Source organism: Pongo abelii, chromosome 9, assembly GCF_028885655.2.
Source record: "Pongo abelii isolate AG06213 chromosome 9, NHGRI_mPonAbe1-v2.0_pri, whole genome shotgun sequence".
Classification (NCBI taxonomy): domain Eukaryota; kingdom Metazoa; phylum Chordata; class Mammalia; order Primates; family Hominidae; genus Pongo; species Pongo abelii.
This window is the reverse complement of record NC_071994.2, coordinates 125024741-125048705: the sequence shown is the minus strand read 5'-3', so window position 1 is coordinate 125048705 and position 23965 is coordinate 125024741. Positions and strand designations below refer to the sequence as shown.

General features: G+C 36.6%; 1 long non-coding RNA gene across 2 annotated transcripts in view; it reads right to left on the bottom strand.

Moving 5' to 3' along the window:
- The window catches only part of LOC112135470 (uncharacterized), a 261078-nt gene that overhangs the window by 70217 nt on the left and 166896 nt on the right, over positions 1-23965 (bottom strand). Inside the window, exon 1 of one of the 2 annotated variants that reach the window (XR_008511465.2) lies at positions 5280-5430. The exons of the other annotated variant lie outside the window; for it this stretch is intronic. This is a non-coding gene — a long non-coding RNA (uncharacterized LOC112135470). Of the gene's footprint in view, positions 1-5279; positions 5431-23965 lie in introns of those variants that run through there. 2 annotated transcript variants of the gene reach the window in all.

The following is a 23965-nucleotide window of genomic DNA, read 5'->3' as shown; positions in this document are numbered from 1 at the left end:
TTTTTGAGACTAGTTTTTGGGCCTAACATGTGGGCTATCTTGGAGAATGTTCCATGTGATGATGAGAAGAATGTGTGTTCTGCAGCTGGTGGATGAAATGTTCTAAGATTTGTCTGTTAGGTCTATTTGGTCTATAGTGCAGTTTAAGTCTGATGTTTCTTTGTTAATTTTCTGTCTAAATGATCTGTCCAATGCTAAAAGTGGAGTTGAAGTCCTCAGTTATTGTTGTAAAAGTCTGTCTCTTTTGTTCTAATAATATTTGCTTTATATATCTGGTGCTCTAGTATTTGATGCATATGTATTTGCAATTGTTCTAGGCTCTTGCTGAATTGATCTCTTTGTCATTATATAATTACCTTCTTTTTCTCTTTTCATGTTTTTTGACTTGAAGTCTATTTGGTCTGACATAAGTCTAGTTATTCCTATATGCTATTGGTTTTTGTTTGCATGTAATGTATTTTTTCGTCTTTTCACTTTCAGTCTATGCGTGTCTTTACAGGTGAAGTGAGTTTCTTATAAGGCAGCATATAGTTGAGTCTTGTGGGTTTTTTTAATCCATCCAGCCAGTCTATATTTTTTAATTGGATAATTTAAACTGTTTACATTCAAGGTTGTTATTGATAGGTAAGGAATTGTTCTTGTCATTTTTGTTAATTTCTGTGGTTGTTTTGTACATCTTTTGTTCCTTTCATCCTCTGTTATTGTTTATCTTGCAATTTGGTGGCTTTTTGTATAGTGATGATGTTTGATATCTTTTTCTCTTTCATTTGCTTTTCCAGCAAGCTTTATATTTTAGTGTGTTTTCATGATCATGGAAATTGTCCTTTCATTTCCAAACATAGGACTCCCTAAAGCATTTCCTATAGTGCCAATCTAGTGGTGATTAATTTCCTTAGCTTTTGTTTCCCTGGGAAAGGCTTTATTTCTCCTTCATTTCTGAAGAATAGTTTTGCTGTGGATAATATCCTTGGCTGGCTGTTCTTTTCTTTCAGCACTTTGAATATATCATTTCATTTTCTCCTGGCCTGTAAGGTTTCTGCTGAGAAGTCCACCGATTGTCTGATGGGGATTCCTTTATACATGACTTGTTGCTTTTCTCCTTCTGTTTTTATCATTCTCACTTTGTGTTTCAGTTACAACAGTTTGACAATAATGTGCCTCACAGAGTACCTTTTAAGGTTGAATCTATTTGGGAATCTTTCAGCTTCCTCTATGTGGATGTGTATATCTCTTCCAAGATTTGAGAAGCTTTTGGTTATTATTTTATTAAATAGGTTTTCTATACATTTTTCCATATCTTCTCCTTCTGAAATTCCAAACATTGGAAAGTTTGTTTGCTTGATAGTGTTTCACATTTTACAAAGGTTTTCTTCATTCTTTTTACTTTTTCTTTTTTTTATGATTAACTATCTTCAACTACAAAAATTATTTCTTCTGTTTGATCTAGTCTAATTTTGAAGTTCTTGATTGAATTTTTCAGTTGCAGGATTTCTGATTGGCTCTTTTCCATACATATCTTCTTATTGAATTTCTAATTCAGATCATGAATTGTTTTCCTGATTTCTTTGTATTGTTTATCTGTGTTCTCTTATATCTCACTGAGCTTTCTTAAGATCATTATTTGAATTTATTTTCAGACATTTCATAAATGTTCTTTTCTCTGGGGGTTTGTTAATGGAGAATTATTGTGTTCCTTTGGAAGTGTTCATGTTTCCTTGCTTTTTCATGTTTCTTGTGTCCTTATATTAATATCTGTGCATCTGGTGCAGTTTTCTTCTTCTTCCAAGTTTATAGAGTGGCTTCATAAAGAAAACTGTTTTCCTATAGATGTATTTATAATGTCAGTTGGGTAGGGTGCTTTGGCTTTGGTTCTGGGTGGGCATTGTAGTGTAGTCACCAAATGATCATTTCTGCTGTAATCAACATCAGCAGTGTCCTTGAGTTCCTGAGTGGCTTAGGCTGTGGTTGTTTGTGGAGCTTATAATGTGGCTTTTCTGGGGAGAGGTGCACCAAGTAGGCTAGTCGTCAGGCCCTTAGGTGGCATGTGGGGGCACCAGAAGTGGTGATGGCTTTCCACTAGTGGACCAGTCTTTGAACCCCAGGTGGGATATGTGGTGCCAGTAATGGCAACAGCAAGTCAGGCAGGCAAGTCCTCAGGCCCTTGGGTAGGGAATGTGGGCACCAGTGGTGTCTGCAGCTAGTCAGGTATATTTTTGTTAGGTTTTGTTTTGTTTAACTCAATGATATGCTCTAAGCCAAAGTTCTGGCTATTTTTTCACAGGTAAAAGGAAGTGTAGCATTTACGGCATTGGATGAGAGATCACCTTAAATTTGCCTTAGTGCAAATCTCATCTGTCTGAATTTATCAAGAACAGGAATATTTGGGCAAATAAACATATATATGATCCAGAAAAGATGATTCAAGGTTTGTTCTTTGTGTGGAAAGTGGTTCAGAGCATAGAATTTGAAGTCAAATAGAGCTAGCTTCAAATCATGGTGTTCTTGTGTCCAAAGGCAAATTGCTAATTTCTCTGAACCTTAGTGTGCATATCTTTAAAATGGGATGAAAATAGCACAACTTTACAAGGTTATTGTGAGCATTAACTGAGATCACACCCATAGACCATATAATACAATGCCTGGTACAAGGGATGTGCTCAGTAAATATTAGCTGTGACATAAATAAGATCAAAATAAATTGAGGGAGGAGACCTAAGATATTCAGACGGGTTCTTTTTGTTGTTATTGTTTGTCTCTTGTTTTATCTTGAAGTAATATACAGAAGACGTTTCGAGGACTATTGAGCTACATAACCTCCAAGGGTCACTTCAATTCTAAGGTACCAAGTCTTTATTTTATAATTAAATATCTTAAGCCATCACTCACCTTTTCTATTCATTGTCCAATCATCACTAATTTGTTAAGAAAGGACACCCAACAAGTGCTGAAGCCAGTGTGGAGCAATTACAGGCCAGAAAATTAAAAGGAGAAAAGACTGGTCTGCATGCAGTTCAACAATTGCATAGAGCAACCAAGGTGTCCTAAGTGTCCTAAGTCATCATATTGTGCATGCACACAAAATAATGGCCAACATGTTGAATGAGATGATACATACCAGGCTCTGTGCTTGGCATTTTGCATGTATTGTCTCACTTAAATCTCATAACCCTGAGATAGATACACTCATTATCACCATTTCACAGAAAAGAAAAAAAAAAAAGCTTAAAGAGATTTTAAAACTTACTTGAGGTTATATAGCTAGGAAGTAGCATGAACCCAGCCTATCAAAGCTCAAGTTTAACCACTCTACTACCTGTCTATTATACATCTTCCAGCCTTTTAAAAGAATAATTAACACACTGTTTTTCAATATTTTTGTTTTAATCTATAAAGTGTTCCACACTGTCTTTGTGAAGTAGAAAATCAGCAGGTACTGTGAATTAAGTAATAGACTGGAAAACTAGGTTCTGATCATAATTTGGGTACTAAATAGTGGGCAAGCCATTCAAAATCTCTGTCCTGCTAATCCTCTGCTTTAAAATAATGTTATTGTGTTTTACATCTAAAACCCATTTCATCCCTATAAATTGACTAATTGACTAAGAGTTGGTTTCATGGATGAAAAGTTGCAATTTCTTTTTTCTTTCTTTCTTTTTTTTTTTTTTTTTTTTGCTGAGACGGAGTCTCGATTTATTGCCCAGGCTGACTGCGGTGGCGAGATCTCAGCTCACTGCAAGCTCCGCCTCCTGGGTTCACACCATTCTCCTGCCTCAGCTTCCGAAGTAGCTGGGACTACAGACGCTCCGCTAATTTTTTTTTTTTTTTTTTTTTTTTTAAGACGGAGTCTTGCTCTGTCGCCCAGGCTGGAGTGCAGTGGCGCGATCTCGGCTCACTGCAAGCTCCGCCTCCCGGGTTCACGCCATTCTCCCGCCTCAGCCTCCCGAGTAGCTGGGACTACAGGCGCCCGCCACTGCGCCCGGCTAATATTTTTTGTATTTTTAGTAGAGACGGGGTTTCACTGTGGTCTCGATCTCCTGACCCTCGTGATCCACCCGCCTCAGCCTCCCAAAGTGCTGGGATTACAGGTGTGAGCCACCATGACCAGCCTAATTTTTTCTATTTTTAGTAGAGACAGGGTTTCACTGTGTTAGCCAAGATGGTCTCGATCTCCTGACCGCATGATCCGCCTGCCTCGGCCTCCCAAAGGCATTTTCTTAACCATCACAAAATGTGTAGAGGACAGTTCCTTGGTATTTACCTGACTTAGTAACACAGGGCATTTTCTCATTGAAAGCTCCAAGGCCTGGCACTTTCTCTACTTCTTGGCACCTTTGCTTCTGGGATTTCACTTTCTACTGCAATATCTTCTCTCCTAGATCTTTATTATCTCTACCCAAATTCACTTTGTAACCAACGTACAATTAAAGGTGAAAACGTCATAATAAAATCCATCTGCTTTATCTATCCAAGGCTGGAGACTTTCTTCATAACCAAGGACATTATTAAATTGCTGACTACCCTAACTAAGGGTACTAGTCCTTGGTATGCCTGAGAAACAATAGCATAGTACTATTACTGGTGACCAAATCATTTGAGATGATTAAGAAGAAAATAAACTCATTTCCGGAGTTGGTCATGGGAGGAGAGAGGAGAGAGGAGACCCTTTTAATAATCAATTATTAACTCATTCTGCCCATGAAAATATTTTTCAGACTTGCTTCCAACCCTTAAGAATGGAATAAAAGAATACAAAATGACATCAGCGCAGTCATTATTTTCATTCTCTCCAATACCAGTAGGTAGATTTTTGGCTGATAAATCATAGTTTTCGAATTCCTCCAATGGAAAATTCTTCAACTGTAACTATTGAATACCCATTAGTGTTGACAAAGTTGGACTGCCTGGCCTTGTTCTTAGGTTGAAACTGATGAGCAGACCCACTCCTTACCTTGCTTATGTAAAAAAGACTAACACAATCCTAGTACAAAACAATTTTATGACTCTGGCCAGTGACTACTTGGAAAGCAAAAGACATCAAACATTCCCCCCAAATTTTGATAATACCAAATGTCCTCCCCAAAATGTGTTGAACAGGAGAAAGAGAAAATAGAGATGCCAGTGATACTGCACAAAATCAAATCTGAATTTCAACTATTGCAACCTAATAGGGGTTTAGTCACTTAAGAAAAAAAAAACCTATTATTGGACACTTACATGTGCCAGGTGATATGAAGATAAAGAATACTATTCTTCCCTGAAGGAGTTGACAGTGTACTTACTGAAGGAGATGGTGAAGTAATCAGAGAATTCTAAGTTAGAGTTGAGTGCTTTCCCCACCACGAGCCATCACACCCGCAACAGAGTTGGACTAATTCTAGCTTTAGGAATCAGTTCACACCAGCTCCTTGAACAGTTGGATCCATAACCAAAAACCACAAGATGAGGGGTGAAATGTTCAGCCATCTCTGTAACAATGACTCAAGCCATCAGAAGCCCACAGAAGGCTGGAGCTGTATTGGAGAGGCTGCTGCCAAAGCTTCATGCTGACTCCATCTGTGTCATCAGCATTAACATCACACCTCCTCAACATCTTGGGGCACAGCTCACTTCTGACATTTTCACACTAGCAGCCAGTCAGATTCTGAAACTGATGTTTATGCTGCTGACATGTCATCTTCTTTTAGCCCTCTTACATCAGTCTGTCTGCTGTGCCTTTTCCGCAGCGCAGCTCAGTGTGGATCACAGGCAGTCAAAAAAAACAAGACAGGAAGTAACCCTAACGTCATGGAGTCCCTCCACAGGAGATGAGTAATTTGTGGGGAAATATTAGTGTTCTGAGTGTCCTCATCCCATCCTCTCCTGCTTTCATACTTCTGGTCCCACTGGCCCAAGCATCTTATTCCTCCACGTTCTTTGCCCTGATGCAGAGAAGCTTGCTTTGTTGTTCTTCTTAAGGACACTTCAGCCTTTGCTTTCAATCAGCCAGCTCTTCATTCAAGAGATCACCCTTTTGCTTCCTTGTGTCCATCACAATTTTCTTCTCAAGATAATCATCTCAGGTCCATAAGGGGCTGCTCCAGACACTTTGCAATGAATATGCTAATGTTGTCCTGTTTTTTAATTCTGTGATTTTTGAAAAATCTCCACAAGTTAATATTATTCCAATTTAAGTTACATTTACCACATATTTACTACTTTCCTGATGTTTTTCCTTTTTTTTTTTTTTTTTGAGACGAAGTCTCGCTCTGTTGCCAGGCTAGAGTGCAGTGGTGCGATCTCGGCTCATCGCAACCTCTGCCTCCCAAGTTCAAGCCATTCTCCTGCCTCAGCCTCCTGAGTAGCTGGGACTACAGGTGCATGCCACCACGCCCAGCTAATTTTTGTATTTTTGGTAGAGATGGGGTTTCACCATGTTGGCCAGGATGGTCTCAACCTCTTGACCTCGTGATCCGCCTGCCTCGACCTCCCCCAAAGTGCTGTGATTACAGGCATGAGCCACCACGCCTGGCCCCTGAATTTTTTCTTGTACCTTAGAACATCTATCTACAATTTTCCTTCTGCATGAAGAACATGTGTTGGAATTTCCTTTGAAGAAAATGTGCTGATGACAAACTCAGCTTTTGTTTATTTGAAAATAACTTTATTTACTTTTATCTTGAAATATGCTTTCCCTGAGTGTGGAATTCTTGGCTGGCAGTTATTACATCAAACTGAGAATAATCCACTATCTTCTGGCTTCTATTGTTGCTACTGAGAAGTCAACTTCAGACTAACTTTTATTCTTTTAAAGATAATATATCTTTCTGCTGTGGCTGCTTTTAAGATTTTTCTCTTTGTCTCTGGTGTTGTACAGTTTTCCTATGATGTGTCTAGGTATAGATATCTTTTTATTTATCTGGTTGGGGACAAATTCTAAAAGAGCTATAACACTAGTTATGACATTTTGATTTCCAGGGGTTCTCTATTTGGCTCTTTCATCAAATTTGTGATATCATTTTTATAGTACCCTATTACTTGAAGTCATTTTCAAACTTGTCTTCTATTTCTCTGAGCATATTTAACATGTCTATTTTATAGGCTTTCTCTGATATTCCAATATCTGAAATATTTGCAAGACTTTTTCTTTTTGTTTTTTGTCTGCTTTTATTGGTTCTTATGCATGTCAATTTGTTTTCTTATAGACTTGGTTATCTTTGGCAGTGTGATGACTTTTTTTTTTTTTTTTTTTTTTTTTTTTTGAGATGGAGTTTCACTCTTCTTGCCTAGGCTGGAGTACAATGGCAAGATCTCGACTCACTGCAACCTCCACCTCCCAGATTCAAACGATTCTCCTGCCTCAGCCTCCTGAGTAGCTAGGATTATAAGCATGTGCCACCATGCTTGGCTAAATTTTTTCTTCTTATTATTATTTAGTAGAGACGAGGTTTCACCATGTTAGTTAGGCTGGTTTTGAACTCCTGACCTCAGATGATCCACCCGCCTCAGTCTCCCAAAGTGCTGGGATTACAGGCATGCACCACCACGCCCAGCCTGTGATGACCTTTCTACTCAGGGGAAAAAAAAAAAAAAAAATCACTGGAATGATCTCAGGCTTTCTTCATAGAGTACTTGGATTTTCTTCTGTTGGGTGCCCAAGAAAACTACCAACTGAGAACCACCTTGTTTTGTCTTTTATTAGATGTCTCACCTTGTTTGAACCCTGGATTTTTATCTCTGTAATCCTCATCTTACATCAAAACAATAGTTTAAAAGTACAAGAATACCCTCAGAAGAAAATAAGCTTCCATGGTCAGCTTTCCTTTCAAGATTTCTAGTTTCTCTTCAGCTTCTCTTGTCAGTTCTTTGATGTTTTCAGATTTTTTTTATTGGTTGGTCTGTATAATCTAGAACCAAAAAAGCTTTGGGTGTGATGAGATTGTGCATTATTCAATATTACTAGGACCATACAACTTTAAGGATATTTTCAAATACAACCAATTGAATTTAATTTTTTACATGGTTTTAGCAGACTTCTAGCCCCAGTTTATGAAGACTTCCTCCAGATCTGATAAAATATGATTTAAGGTAATGAATGGAGGAAAATGAAAGCATCTGTAGCATTTGTAGTTGTGTGCAACCAAATACTACAAGTTACATATGTGCATGTAACTCAAAAACATTTTGTCTCGTAAATTTGACTCTAATTCTTTATTTTTAATGTCCCCAAGATATCTTATTATACAGTTAAACTATACTTATTTATTACTTATCATCAACCATTATATTTTCCAGTTTTTCATCATCATAATAACTAATACCGTGTTGTATTTGTTAGTTCATCAAAGAGTATAAGCATATACGGCTCTTGACAAGTACTGCCAAATTACCGTCCAATAAATATATACTCTCCAGCCACATGACCTGAGTTTTTGTTTCAACGACGATAACATTGACTATTGTCACCAAAAAAATACATACAGTTGCTTAATGGAAAAGTAAAAAATATATAAATTTTAAAGGAGGGTGAAAGATATTATATTGTTTTAATTCTAATTTCTTTTATTATCATGACAAACTTTTTGTCTAAGCTTATTGGTCATTCACATTTCTCTCATAAATTATCTGTTCTCTGCTATTTCTAAATTTAAACATATATCATGTTTCTATTAATATATTACAATACTTTACAAATTACATATATTGACCCAGTGCCTTTAACATATTTACAAATATTTTTATACTTTGCCTTGTAGATTGATTTACAATACTTTGTTACATACATAAGTTTGTAGTCAAGTATTCCAATTTTTTCTCTATGGTTTCAATAATGATGATGGATTGACAGGAAATCCATTTGTATAATTTATTACATTAATAATTTTTGAAGACCCAGAATAGCCAAAAGAATCTTGAAAAAAAGAAACAAAGTTGGAAGGCCAACACTTCTTAAACTTCAGAGGTTACTACAAAGCTATAGTGATCAAGACAGTATGGTATTAGCATAAGGATAAGCAGATTGATCAATTCAATAAAATTTGAAACCCAAAAATAAACCCTTACAGTTGTGGTCAGTTGATTTTAGACAAGGGATCCAATACAATTCAATGGGGGAAAAATAGTCCAATAGTCTTCTTAACAAATAGTGCTGGAAAAAATAAATGTCTACATGCAAAAGAATGAATTAGGTCCCTTCCTCAAATCATACACAAAATTAGTTCAAAATGAATGTAAGAGTTGAAACTATGTAACTCTTAGGGAAAAAAAAAAAAAAAAACCATAGAAGTAAATCTTCATGACCTTGGATTAGGCAATGATTTTTTTAGACATAACACTGTCAAAATCACCAAGAATAAAAGAAAAAGACAGGTAAGTAAGTTGGACATCATCAAAATTACAAACTTTCATGCTGCAAGTGAAACCATCAGGAAAGTGAAAAGACACCCCACAGAATGAGAGAATATTTGCAAAAAGTATGTCTAATAAACGATGAGTATCTAGAATAAGGAACCCTTAAAGCTCAATAATAAAAAATAAATAATCCAATTGAAAAATTGGCAAAGCATCTGAATAGGCATTTCTCCAAAGAAGATAAACAAATTGTCAATAAGTATCTAAAAAGATGTTCAATATCATTAGTCATTAAGAAATACAAATCAAAACCATACAACTACACACCCACTTGGGTGGTTATAATCAGAAAGACAAATAAAAATGTGAATGAAATTGGAACTCTCATCCTGCTAAGGAGAATTAAAACAAGGCAGACGCTTTGGTCTGGAAATCCTTCAATATGTTAAACATAGAGTTACCATATGACCAAGCAATTCCGTTTCTAGATGTATACCCAAGAGAAATGAAAACATATGTCCACACAATGACATGTTCACAGCAGCATAACCAAAAAGCAGAAACAACCTGCATGTCCATCAACTCATAGTTAAAAAAAGTAGTATATCCAAATAATAAAATAATATAATTTGAGCATAAAAAGAAATGAAATACTGTTACATACTACAACATAATGAACTTTAAAAATATCGTGCTAAGTAAAAAACTCCAGATATTCACAAAAAAATACAAAATGTTCACAATAGGCAAATATATAGAAGCACAAAGTACATTAGCAGTTTCCAGGAGATAGAGGCAGCTGGAAATGGGGAGTGATTGATAATAAATGAGCTTGGTGTCACGTTTTGGGGTGGTGAAAAAGTTTAAAATTAAGTTGCAATAATAGCTGTATAATCCTGTAAATACACAAAAAACTAGGTTGAGTTCTACACTTTAAATAGGTAAATAGTATGTGTGTGAACTACATCTCAATAAAGCTGTTAAAAAATAAATGCTGGAAAGTAATTTGATAAAATTCTAAATCTGTTCATGATAGAAACAAAACTTTGCAAAGTGGAATTTAATAATTCTTTGACATAATTGAGAATATCAAGCCAATATTATATTTCAGCACATTTAATAGTAAAATACTGGAGGCACCCTCATTAAACAGATAAAGCAGTGTACTAATATTTAACATATTTCTGGAATATTGAACCAATGCAATAAAACAAGAAAAAGAAATGACATTTTCAACATTCACAAGAGATATTTTCTATATATAAAATTCAGTAGCTTAAAGAATAACTGTAAATTCTACACATGTTCATCCAAACAAAAAACTGAAGAGAATATTCCTCAACTCATTTTATAAGGCCAGTATTACCCTAACACCAAGACAAAACAAAGACATTACAAGAAAAAAAATTATTATGGTACAAAAGATCTCACCAACAATTTACAAAAATTCTTAACAAAATATTAAGAAATCAAAAACAGCAGTACATTTTTTAAAATCATCATAATAGACTTAGAAAGGCAAGGTTGGCTCACTATTTAAATATAAATAAATGTAATTCATTATATCAACAGACTAAAGGAAAATATGATTATCTTAATATAAGTACAAAAGTCACTTAACCAAATTCAACATGCATTCATGATTTAAAAAAAAAATGCTCTCAACAAACTAAAAATAGAAGGAAACTTCCTTAGTCTTATAATAGGCATCTACCAAGAAAACCTGCAGGTAGCATGATTCTTAATGATGAAAAGACTGAAGGCTCCACTAAGTTTGGGAGCAAGGCAAGGATGTTTTCTCTCATCACTTCTACTCAACATCCTACTGAAGGTCCCAGTCAGTGCAATAAGGCAGGAAAAATAAATAAAAGATAAGCAAATTGAAAGGAAGAAACAAAACTGTCTCTATTCACGGACAATATGAAAGAACGACTAGAATTAATATGTGAGTTTAGCAAAGTTGCAGGTCAATATACAAAAAAATCAATTTTATTTCTACATATTAGTAATGAATACTTTGAAATTGAATATTTTCAAAATATAATTTACAAAAGCACCAAAAATAAATATTGTATTATACTTAAGTATCGGTGTTTTTTTTAAAAAAAATGTGCTTACTCTGTATGCTGAAAACTTAAAAACACTGTGAAAGGAGTCCTAAACAATTGAAGATGTATATTATGTTCATGGATTAGAAGACTTAATATTGTTAAGATTTCAATTATCCTCAATTATCTAGACATCTAACATACTCCAATATATTTCCAAGACATCTTTTCTTTCCACTGCTCAGAGAGAATGTAAAGTGCAGAGATTCTTAATCTTTTTTGAATTACATATCCTTCAGAAGAAAATTTTAAAACAAAAAGGAAGCAGGGAGGGTACCTTAATACAAGACAACATGAGCAAGGGGAAATACATCTCTATAGTTCATATTATTAAGGAATATTAGAGCTGCATCCCTGGAAATCACCTTACCCAACACTCTGAATTACAAACGAAGAACTTGAGCCCCAGAGAGCTGATGCAGCTTGTTAAAACTCATACAGCCTCACAATTTTTGGCACGTCCTGGCAAAAGATAATTCTCCTGAATATGTATCCAAATTATTTTTCCCAAAACACTACATTATATATACGTAAAGAGTGATTTCCACCTGCCTAGAATACTTTGCATCTTGAGAACGTGAATCTTGTTTCTCACTCTGCAGCACTTACACACAGTAGGAAAGCCATAAAATTGTACTAAATTGCATTCAAAAATGCCCAATAAATTGGTCTATGCTGAGCAACTGATAGTTGCTTATTCTCAGATGAGGTTAGTGGACTTCATTTGAAGTATGTATGGCCCAGGATTCTCTGGATAATCTGGAACCAAGAAATTACCTGGAGCTAAGAAAGTCCTTTACCTCACCAATGGCAAGGATGGAAAAGGAAAGCAGTTCAAAATCACTGCCACCAAAGCATGCGTCAGAGAAATCAAGTTTGTTTTTTGTTTGTTTGTTTTCCTATCTAAGACTTAAAGCTGAAGATAAACAAAAGAACCAAGCAACTCACTTTTTTTTTTTTTTTTTTTTTTGAGACAGAGTTTTGCTCTTCTCGCTCAGGCTGGAGTGCAATGGTGTGATCTCAGCTCACTGCAATCTCTGCCTCCTGGGTTCAAGCGTTTCTCCTGCCTCAGCCTCCCAAGTAGCTGGGATTACAGCTGCCTGACACCATACCCAGCTAATTTGTGTATTTTTAGTAAAGACAGAGTTTCACCATTTTGGCCAGGCTGGTCTCGAACTCCTGACCTTAGGTGATCCACCTGCTTCGGCCTCCCAAAGTGCTAGGATTACAGGCGTGAGCTACCACACTCAGCACCCACATCTCATTTCATAATTCAGGGAATTTTCACTCTCAAGGCTACTGAAAAGTACCAATTCAGAGGACTACCCCTACTAAAAACTGGTACTCCTATTCAGCCCTGCCAATATGAGAAGAAAGAAAGCTTGATGAAAAAAATTGTCTAGGACATTGCAGGGCTTGTGAAAAAGAGCTATCCGTTGCCTCATCTTAGGGAACTTCTCTTGCCCCTTAACTGAGAACAAATCACTTTATAAAGTTTGAGGGTATCAGCAAGATGGAGAGGCTGATATTTCATTCTGTGGCTGGAACTAAACATGAGTTGAGAAGATTAAGAGATACAGTCTCCCCAGAACTGACACAGCAAGGTAAGAGGGGGATATAGGAGAAGCGAAGTGTGATGCCACCTCCTGGGAGTCAGCAGCAAGATGCAGCCGAATCTTCTAAGACATCACCAATGACTAAGGAAGATGAATCTTCTAAGATGTCACCAATGACTTAACTCCTCTAGATTAAGAGTTCCTCGTCCGCAAGGCATGTTTAGCAACTATCCACGTACTTGGAGATCATGGACAATGATCAAGAGCAGCCATCATGAACATCCAAGGGCAAGACTGCAACAAGGCTCAGTCATGAAGAAAGTTTTCATTTTTCTTTTTTGTTTTTTTCCTTTCTTCTGTCCTAACATCTAAGAAATTACTTGCAGGAAGAACTGTGTAGAACTCTCTGAGAGCCAGTCCACACAACACGGATCCTCACTACAAGACAATAAAACCCCAGTACTGGTGGAGGAGAGAAGAACTACTTTGAATATAATATGAGATGAAAGTTTTAAGTTGAAAGTGCTGGATCTCAGAAACCAATATAAAACCACTTAAATAACTAAGAGCAATAGAATTTATACAACCAAGCCAAGCTATCATTAAGTGAGCCACTATCCAGGATGAAAAGTGAACTCAACATGACATGGGGGCAGAGATAAAGAAAGTAAAATTTTTCAACTTATATATCCAACAAAATGCAGTTTGTCAAGAAATTGGTTACATATATTAAAGTATTATATGTATAAATGAAACCCAAAAAGATTCTAAGTTTAAACTTCCCCTAGTTTCTCCCCACCTACCTGGTTTGCAAGCCAAAATTGACCAGTGAAAAAAAATTAGGTTCCTAAAACTCCTACACTGATCACAGCCTTCTCCATGACTAATTTCATATAAAACTTCTCATCTCATCCTGCTCTAAGCCATGTGAGTTTTGTGCTTTTGACTCACCTTTCCATTTACAACTTCATTTAGCTCTTAGACTCAACATTTGGCACAACTTCTCTGGACATGACCTTTTGATTCTCCCTTCAAATATGATTCACATTTTCCTTCCAGTTCCAGAGCCTTCAATCATCCTGAGTCAATGTCTCACCTGATTTAACTTAACATCTGGGCTTGCAGGCTTCAGTGCCACGCCAGGCTGCCAAAGCTCCCATTTGTGTTTTTTATCTAGACTAGGCCTAAGGAGTCAGACCATGCAAGAACATAAAGAGGGCTATTGCACCAGGGGGACAGTCTTTTTTTTTTTCTTCTTAGATCCTAAGTTAGTAAGTTTGATGTTGTCTCCAACCAGTGCCCAGATCATCCCATATCTAAGGAGTCATTGCCTGGAAAGTATCAGACAGGGTTAGCCTCATTAGCACCAACTACCATCCAGCATTGAGATAGTTAACAAGAAACATGTTCTAGCAGAAACCTAAGGTTTCACAGATAAACAAAAAGCCACTTAAAATGAGGATATGTGGATGGGGACTTATAACAAAGTACTATAGATTTTAATTTTAACTAAATCAAATAGAAATGTAAATTTATTTACCAATCTTATAATAATAAGGCCACAATTTTTTCTTTGACTCTTCTGATCAGAGTTCTGCTTAGTTCTTACTGTATAAACAATACACTTTTAAGCATCACCCATGATCTCTGGTTTTTGTTTCTTTAAAGTGAAGCCAGAGCTTCAAGTCATTTATAAAGAAAGCTACGTGGAAAAAAAAAAAAAAAGCTAAGTGCAGAATTCTAGATTTTTAGATTTTTTGTCAACATTTTTATAGTGGTCTCATAACTATAAAATCAACAGCAGCTTTGTAAAGTAATCCATCTTTACTGAGTCACTCAAAAATATTTCAAGTTTGTTTTCAAATAAACAGCAAACATCTTTTCACAATCATAATCTATTGCTTTATATATTAGCAAATTACATTTTACAATTATAATTTCAAGTACAACTAGAATAAACAGGTTTTGGAATAAACTCAACTGGCTCTCTCAGTAAGCATACAATTTTTTCTGAGCATAATTGTACAGGCTTACTAGAAAGTAGCCTGCTAGTTATAAGTACTTGCTCTGCTAAGGGCATTAGTTAGAATGTCTTAGAGGGAATGAAAAACATTCATTAATCTAGCAAGTCAATTAAACAGATGCATGTTAAAAGAGCTTCTGCTATACATAATAATATTAATAATGATCATTTATAACATGCTTTATTGTTTACAGCATGCTATCACACACGTTACCAGGCACACACAAAACACTCTTTGTAAATCCCCTTTTTACAAACGTTTACTAAATGTAAAAAACTAAAATTAAATCAAATGATGAATCGTTATTTTTATATTTATTTCTCATTCTTTTTACTTCACTTTAATTGCAATGTCTTTAATAGCTTTGATCTTTCTCCAATTTCCTGAAATCTTCCCCATTTCAACAACTGAGACAATTTAAGGTTTCTAGTAAACATAAAAAATGAGAAACATTGACATTGAAAAATAAATAAGTCAGTGAAAGTGATGACATGTTAATAATTAAGATACTTCTATAGAACTGTGTATTTAACTTCTTAGAATCAGGGAAAATTTCATGAAAAATGAACTCCAGGCCGGGAGTGGTGGCTCACGCCTGTAATCCCAGCACTTTGGGAGGCCGAGACGGGCGGATCATGAGGTCAGGAGATCGAGACCATCCTGGCTAACACAGTGAAACCCCATCTCTACTAAAAATACAAAAAAATTAGCCGGGTGTGGTGGTGGGCACCTGTAGTCCCAGCTACTTGGGAGGCTGAGGCAGGAGAATGGCATGTGAACCCGGGAGGCAGAGCTTGCAGTGAGCCAAGATCGTGCCACTGCGCTCCAGCCTGGGCGACAAAGCAAGACTCCATCTCAACAAAAAAAAAAAAAGAAAAAAAGAATAATGAACTCCATATTACACTTTAAGTAAAATAATGGTCATTGGAATTGAACTTTTAAGAATGGATATAATTTTAATAACTGAGGAAATGAGTGGGTAAGGAAAGGAATTTCCTCCAAAGTGAATGGCAGGAAGAGAATATAGGAAGGTATAGAGTGTGCTTTAAAGTGGAGAGTATACAAAAGAATACTAGCAAACCAAATCCAGCAGCACATCAAAAAGCTAATTCACCAACATCAAGTAGGCTTTATCCCTGGAATGCAAGGTTGGTTCAACATACACAAATCAATAAATGCAATTCACCACATAAACAGAACTAAAAAACCATATGATCATCCCAATAGACCCAGAAAAGGCTTTCAATAAAATTCAACATCCCTTCATATTAAAAACCCTCAACAAACTAGGCATTAAAGAAGCATACTTCAAAATAGTAAGAGCCATGTATGAAAAACCCACAGGCAGCATCATACTGGATGAGCAAAAGCTGGAAGCATTCCCCTTGAAAACTGGAACAAGACAAGCAGGTTCTCTCTCACCACTCCTATTCAACATAATACTGAAAGTCCTAGCCAGAGCAATTAGTCCAGGGAATCAAATAAAAGGCATCCAGACAGGAAGAGGAAGTCAAACTATCCCTGTTTGCAGATGATATGATACTCTACCTAGAAAACCTCATAGTCTCTGCCCAAAAGCTCCTTTATCTGACAAACAACTTTAGTAAAGTTTCGGGATACAAAATCAATGTACAAAAATCAGTAGTATTTCTATACACCAACAATATTCATGCTGAAGGCCAAATCAAGAACCTAATTTTCTTCACAATAGCCACAAAAGGAATAAAATGCCTAGGAATACAGATAGCCAAGGAGGTAAAAGATCTCTACAAAGAGAATTATAAAACACTGCTCAAAGAAATCAGAGATTACACAAACAAATGGAAAAACATTCCATGTTCATAGATAGGAAAAATCAGTATTGTCAAAATGGCAGTACTGCCCAAAGCAATTTATAGATTCAATGCTATTCCTATCAAACTACCAATGACATTCTTCACAGAATTAGAAAAATATATTCTAAAATTCAGATGAAACCAAAAAAGACCCTGAATGGCCAAGGCAATCCTAAGCAAAAAGAACAAAGCTGGAGACATTACATTACTTGACTTCAAACTATAAGGCTACAGTAACCAAAACAGCATGGTACTGGTAAACACATACACACACACACACACACACACACACACACACACACACACACACCAGTGGAACAGAATAGAGAGCCAAGAAATAATGCTGCATATCTATAACCATCTGACCTGAGACAAAATCAACAAAAAACTAGCAATGGGGAAAGGACTCCTTATTCAATAAATGTTCCTGGGATAACTGGCTAGCCATCTGCAGATGATTGAAACTGGACACCTTCCTTACACCATATATAAAAATCAACTCAAGATGGATTAAAGGGTTAAATGTAAAACCTAAAACTATAAAAACCGTGGACAATAACCTAGGAAATACCATTCCGGACATAAGATCTGGCCAAAATTTCATGCCCAAAACACCAAAAGAAATTGAAACAAAAACAAAATTGACAAATGGGATCTAATTAAACTTAAGACCTTCTGCCCAGCAAAAGAAACTATCAACAGAGTAAACAGACAACCGACAGAATGGGAGAAAATTTTTACAAACCATGCATCCAACAAAGGTCTAATATCCAGAATATATAAGGAACTTACAGATTTATAAGCAAAGAACAGTTGTATTAAAAAGTGGGCAAAGGACACGAAGAGACACTTTTCTAAAGAAGGCATAACATGGCCAATAAGCATATGAAAAAATGTCCAACATCACTAATTATTAGAAAAATGCAAATCAAAACCACAATAAGATATATGATCTCACACCAGCCAGAATGGCTATTATTAAAAAGTCAAAAATTAACAGATGATGGTAAGATTGAAGAGAAAAAAGAACACTGAATACACTCTGGTGGGAATGTAAATTAGTCCAGCCATTGTAGAAAGCAGTTTGGTGATTTCTCAAAAAACTTAAAACACAATTACCATTTAACCTAGCAGTCCCATTATTAGGTTCATACCCAAAGAAATATAAATCGTTCTCCAGTAAAGTCACATGCATTCATATGTTCATCACAGCACTATTTACAACAGCAAAGACATGGAAACATCCTGAATGCCCATCAATGGTGGACTGGATAAAGCAAATGTGGTTCATATAAGCCATAGAATACTGTGCAGCCATAAAAAAGAATAAGATCATGTCCTTTGCAGCAACATCAGTGGAGCTGGAGGCCATTATTCTAAGCAACCTAACACAGGAACAGAAAACCAAATACCACATGTTCTCACTTAGAAGTGGGAGCTAAACATTGAGTACATATGGACACAAAGAAGGCAACAACAGACACCAGTGCCTACTTGAGGGTGGAGGGTGGGAGGAGGGTGAGGATGGAAAAACTACCTACCAAGTACTATGCTGATTGCCCGGGTGACAAAATAATGTGTACACCAAACCCTCACAACATGCAATTTATATACCCATATAACAAACCTGCACATGAACCTCTGAACCTAAAATAAAAATGAAAAAAAAAGAGAGGAGAAAAATAAAATAAAATAAATAAAATGAAGACTATGTGCTAGAGCAGTAAGAGAAAACTCGCAAGCACTGATTCAGAACCCTGCCTTAGAGCAAAACTCTAGCAGTCCCAGAGTGAGTCAGTGAGATCCAAAAGGCCCATTCCTGAAAGACAGATGAGTAACTCTCTCCAGAAGCCACCAACGTGGATATTATTGAGTTTAGATTTTCTGAAGCAAACTGAGAGAGATTTATCTTTTCTGGGTCTGGTGGTTTTAAATTTTTGAAACCATAGCCTCAAAGACAGGAAAACAGAATCGTCAGTCAGAGGGGGCCACCCATGCAAAAGCGTGAAGCCTCTAGCCAGGTCATTTATTCTGGTCGTGTCTTTGGGCACAAGACAATTGTCTGGGATGAAAACTTGGGATTCCACAGCAAGTGTAATATAATATAGACATTATTGTGAAGGAAAGTTTGCTTTTCTAGTGATCAGGCTTTCCGATAATCAAAGGGGTGATGTGACCAAGCAGTATAATATGGGGTTCCTTTTGGCAACATTTCTCAGCGAACTATGTAGATGAAATGTCTTTCTCTTCATAGGATATTTTAGAATTTAGTTTACTATAAAATATGAACTCTAAAGTTAATAAACAGGGTGGCACTTGGTGCCAAGGATTAAATATTTACTGGTAAAACATACAGTGATGAAAAGTATTTTCAAACAGGCAATAAATCATATGGTCTGAGCTCTGTATTAAATATTATTTTTACCAGGAAAAAAAATAAAATTTAGCCCAAGAAAAAAATTAACCCATTGTTGTGGCTCCCTGGGGCTGAACTTATCAAGAACCAGTAAACATTCCTTTGAAAAACCAGGTAAATAGCAAGATTTTATTTAATCTTTGAAATGATTCATTTCTTTAGTGAAATAAAGAATGCTAACATCCCATCCTTCAGGCACCCATGGTTGATTCTTCCTTCCACAGGCCTCTCCCATCCAGCCTTTCCTATTTTACCCACGTGGTCTACCTTTAAGTGTCCAATTGCACAATGGTTAAGAGCACATGTCCTACCGCAAGTCTGTCTGGGTTCAAATTCTGATGGCCAATTCCTAGCTGTGTTATTTAACCTTTCTGTTCTTCAATTTACTTATCCACAAAAGCAATATATTAATAGTACTACCCTGTAAGCTTCTGTAAGAACTAAATGATTAAATGAGTTAATATGTACACAAAAGCACTTAGAACAGTCTAGAAAGTAGTAAATTCTTCATATTATTATCCTTTATCCTCCTTTTTAATTATCCAAATATTTTCCATCTTTCAAAACCCAGTTTAATTCCTTAATGAGCTTTCTTAGGTCAATGCAAACCTTCCCTACATATGCATATCATTTTAGGCCTGCACCTATCTTTTTTGATATCCAATTGCATCTTATGCACTATCCCAAATTGATTTATGATTTTCCTAACAGATCAATCTCCTAAATAGAGGACAAGGAATAACTTTTTAAAAATTTCTTTCATCTGGATATGCCTTTAGGAAAAGGATGACATCAATAGTAGTGTCCACAAATTTTGCATTTATGGAAAGCATACTATGTGCATTCTGCAGAAAACTGAGCACACAGTTTTCCCCCATCCTCCAACCTGAATAGCGAGAGAAGTGGGTGCAAGGTGTAAATCATGTTTCCTGTGTGTTGGCTGACACTTGGCCTGAATAGATATGCTCTTGATAAACCATTATTTAAGATTGGTCAGTGGATGGATGGTTGGATGGATGAATGGATTAATATAGGACCTGAGGGGAAAAAATCCTGAAGAACAAAAGAGAAGACTGCCTCTGGAAATGATTTACTATGGAAAGCAGGAGTACATTTTAAAAGATATCTGCTTCACATTATCTGTAAGGCACAGGAAAAGACTATGAAAAAGAATGAGTTGAGATAAAAACCCAACAGGCAAGATGTTGGTTAGGAATATTGAGTCAAGACATTCATTGTAGTTGGAAAGCGGAGGAAAAAAGAAGGCCACAGAGGCACAAAAAGGGAAACAGAGAGAGGAGGACAGAGAAAGAGAAACTGATACCGTAATACTGCTCTGCGTTGTAATTCTATTTCCTTTAAACGCAGCATTCATGGAGAGCTGCTAAGTGCTTTTCTACAGCCTGAAACTTGTGTTCCTAATTAGACTTATTTATGCACAACACTAAGAACATGCAACTGGTGGAGACAATAGAAAGAAATGGGGGAGCAATCAAAGGTCAATGCTTTGCCTGGGTTAATAGAGATAATAGTGGCTGAGTGCTATGTTCTCCACTTTCTTTATCATCGTGAAGACAAAAAACCCTACTCAGCATAATATAAAATCATAGGTCATGCTCAAGATCATTTGAGACATATCCCTGCTTCAGGATAGGGAGGCATTCTTTCAAATCATATCCAAAATGATTTTAAAATAGGTCTCCAGAGGGATAGATTCTAGTGTGATAAATAGGACCTGCAAATGGAACTATTCTGCCAATCATATTTCTACCTGAAATCCTATATACTGTGAAGGGGATTCAACGAGTGAAAGTAAGGTACGGATTGGTGAGAAGATCTCACGTGAAACTCAATGCGTGGAAAGTTGTAAGACCTGAATTTTAGTTCCATCCTTTTCTGTTATTTCTTCAGCAATTCTACCCCAGTCACCAAATTTCTGAGGCTTGTTTTCTGGAGCATGAAAAGAACAAGCACAAGCTTTAGGTCCCAAAACAAAAGTGGGAACCACTAACCATTCACCAGGACTTTATAAGGTACAAAGCACTATGATATACATTATTCCTTCTAGAGGTGATAGATTTGAATGGTAAATACTTAAAAGATAAGCTTTTAAATTAACTATGGGATTTCAAGTGAGGATAGAAATTACGCAAATGCGCTAGTTTGCTTCCTTAGCACCACTTCCCACAGCCCCATCTAAATCCTCTTGCAAATTAAACTCCTATAAATGTTCAACCTTCTAACTTGATTTCAGAGTTTCCTGGTTTCTTTTATGCATTCTGCATAAATACAAACTTATTTCTGTTTGACCATATCAATACACATTGCAAACAGTTTTCGCTCAGAGATCATAACTTTGTGGTCTCATAATAACAACTGAAGTCTACAGACCCTGTGGCTGAAAACAATGATCATGATGATGATGATTAACACTATGTTGAAAATGGTAATAGTGATGGACTCCTACCATGAATCCAATGGAAGGTAGCTCTAAGGCTGCCTCTGTGGTCTGAGTTTCCAATCTTCCATGAGGTTCCACTTAAACACACAACAGATGCACAAAAAGCCTCAGCAATTGCCAAATTGTATTATTTTAAATAGCAAACCAAATCTGCAAGCCTTAGGCAAAAGTTTTCACGAAGCGCATTGGGGAGAACGCCAGCTTAGATGATGGTAGAAGTTTTGATTAGGAGTTTGCCCACATCTTAAATAAATAAATAGCAACCCTCCTTACCACCCAGAATGGTTTTTCTTTGAATGGAATCATTCCTCAGTGGAAAGACAAACACTGAAATTTGCAGCAGAGGTTTTCTATGCCTTGAGATTAAACTATAAGAAATAAACCTGGAAAAGGAAGGGGTAGAGGAAAGAATAGCTCCCTGTTGGACACTGCCTATCCTCGGTCTACATGCCCACAATAAATCCTGCTATCCCCATGCTCTTCACTCAGCCTGGGGTGGAACTCCTCCCATCATTTTGCCTCCTAGTAAATGCCTCATGGACCCTCAAAGGTCCCTTTTCTATGAAGCCTGTACCAGTGCCCCCATCATTGTCCTTCTGTCATAGCCTGTATATCTGACTGTATTATAGCTCATCTCAGGAGGCAAGGCCACTCACCCTTGAGTCAGGATTCCAGACTGCCAATCTAGGCTACCCCTTTCTTGGGCAGGTTACTTAACCTCTGGGCCTCATTTGTAAAATTGGAACAATAATAACTGCCTTTTTAGGGTGTAGTAAAAAAATAGTCTGTGTCCAGGGCTTTATGCACATAGACAAAATCACCAAGCAATAAATTGCTTGCTTTTACCACGTTTTTCATTTATATATTTGGGTATATTTTGTCACTTGTGTATCCCCAGCGTCTAACATGGTACCTAGCACAGTGCAGGCATTTAAAATATTTTTTGTCATTTAACAAATGAATGAATATGTACAGTGCTTCACACTTTTAAAAGAATTTCCACATTTATGGCCTCATGGGCTCCTCATACTAACCCTCAGAGAGAGGTAAAGCAAGCCCAGGACCCCTTCCTTAGAGGGAATGCTCTCCTCTAGCTCCATGGACATCGGCTGGGCTGCCAATCATGAGACACATTTCTCCTGAGTGTAAGGTAGGGCACATGGCCAGACTGAGCCAAATAAATGATCTCTAGCAAGCTTGCACTTTGAAGAAAAAAAACAAGGGACTAAAACCTGTTGGAGCTAACTTTAGTCAATAGTCAATAATAGCATTGCTGGAAAATTTTACCAACTGCTGGTACTGAAATTCCAGGAGCTGCCTTATCCAGCCCTTCCTGAGGTCTGGTTGTTGAGTGCCTCCTCTGAGTCTGAATAACACTAGATCCTTCCAGCGAATGTCTTTCTTTATAAACCTAAGATCAATTTATAATGCTTAGAAGCAAAGAGTCCTAAAAATAAAATTAAAATCTCCGATTTACCATAAGAAAACTAAAACTCTATGTAGAGTTGAAATCATTCATGTAAAGTCCAAAACATACAGAATTTAGTGATGTATTTTTTAGGAACACACACATAGGCAATAAAATTATAACAAAAACAAAGGAGATGAAAAGTACAAAATGCATTGGAGAGTGCTTATACTTAGGAACAAGGAAACAGAAAATGATCAGGAGAATCAGATAAAAGTCATGGAAGACTCTTGTAATGTTCCCTTTAGCTAGAAGATGAGGTAAAATGTGATGTGTTGTATGAATCTTGTATGCACATGTGTGTGTGCATGAATATATTAATATATTTCATGTATAGAATATCTCACAGTGAAATTATTTTTTCATCAATGAAATCAAAGGCCCAAGGAGGTTAAATGATATGTAAAAAGCAGAGTGGCAAATCATGGCTAGAACCCAGGCTTCCAGTGGTTTCTCCACTCTGTCCTAATTTATTATAACTATGAGCTGCTACTCCTATAGTATGGAAAATGGGAAATAGCACATGGGACCTTTTCAACTGAATTTAGAATGAAAAGCTGCAGATTAATAGCCGACCTATAGTATTAGAAACGCTTAAAATGGGCTTTCCATTCCTTGAGAAAATCAGACTCTTGGAAAAAACCTCAGAGACCACTTGGTTCAACTCCAGGGCAATGTCCTCTCCCTCATTGACAGTGGGCCTGCAGTGAGTGGGCACCTCCATGTCCATGAGCCTTCTGCACCTATACTGCTGATCACAAGATATGTGT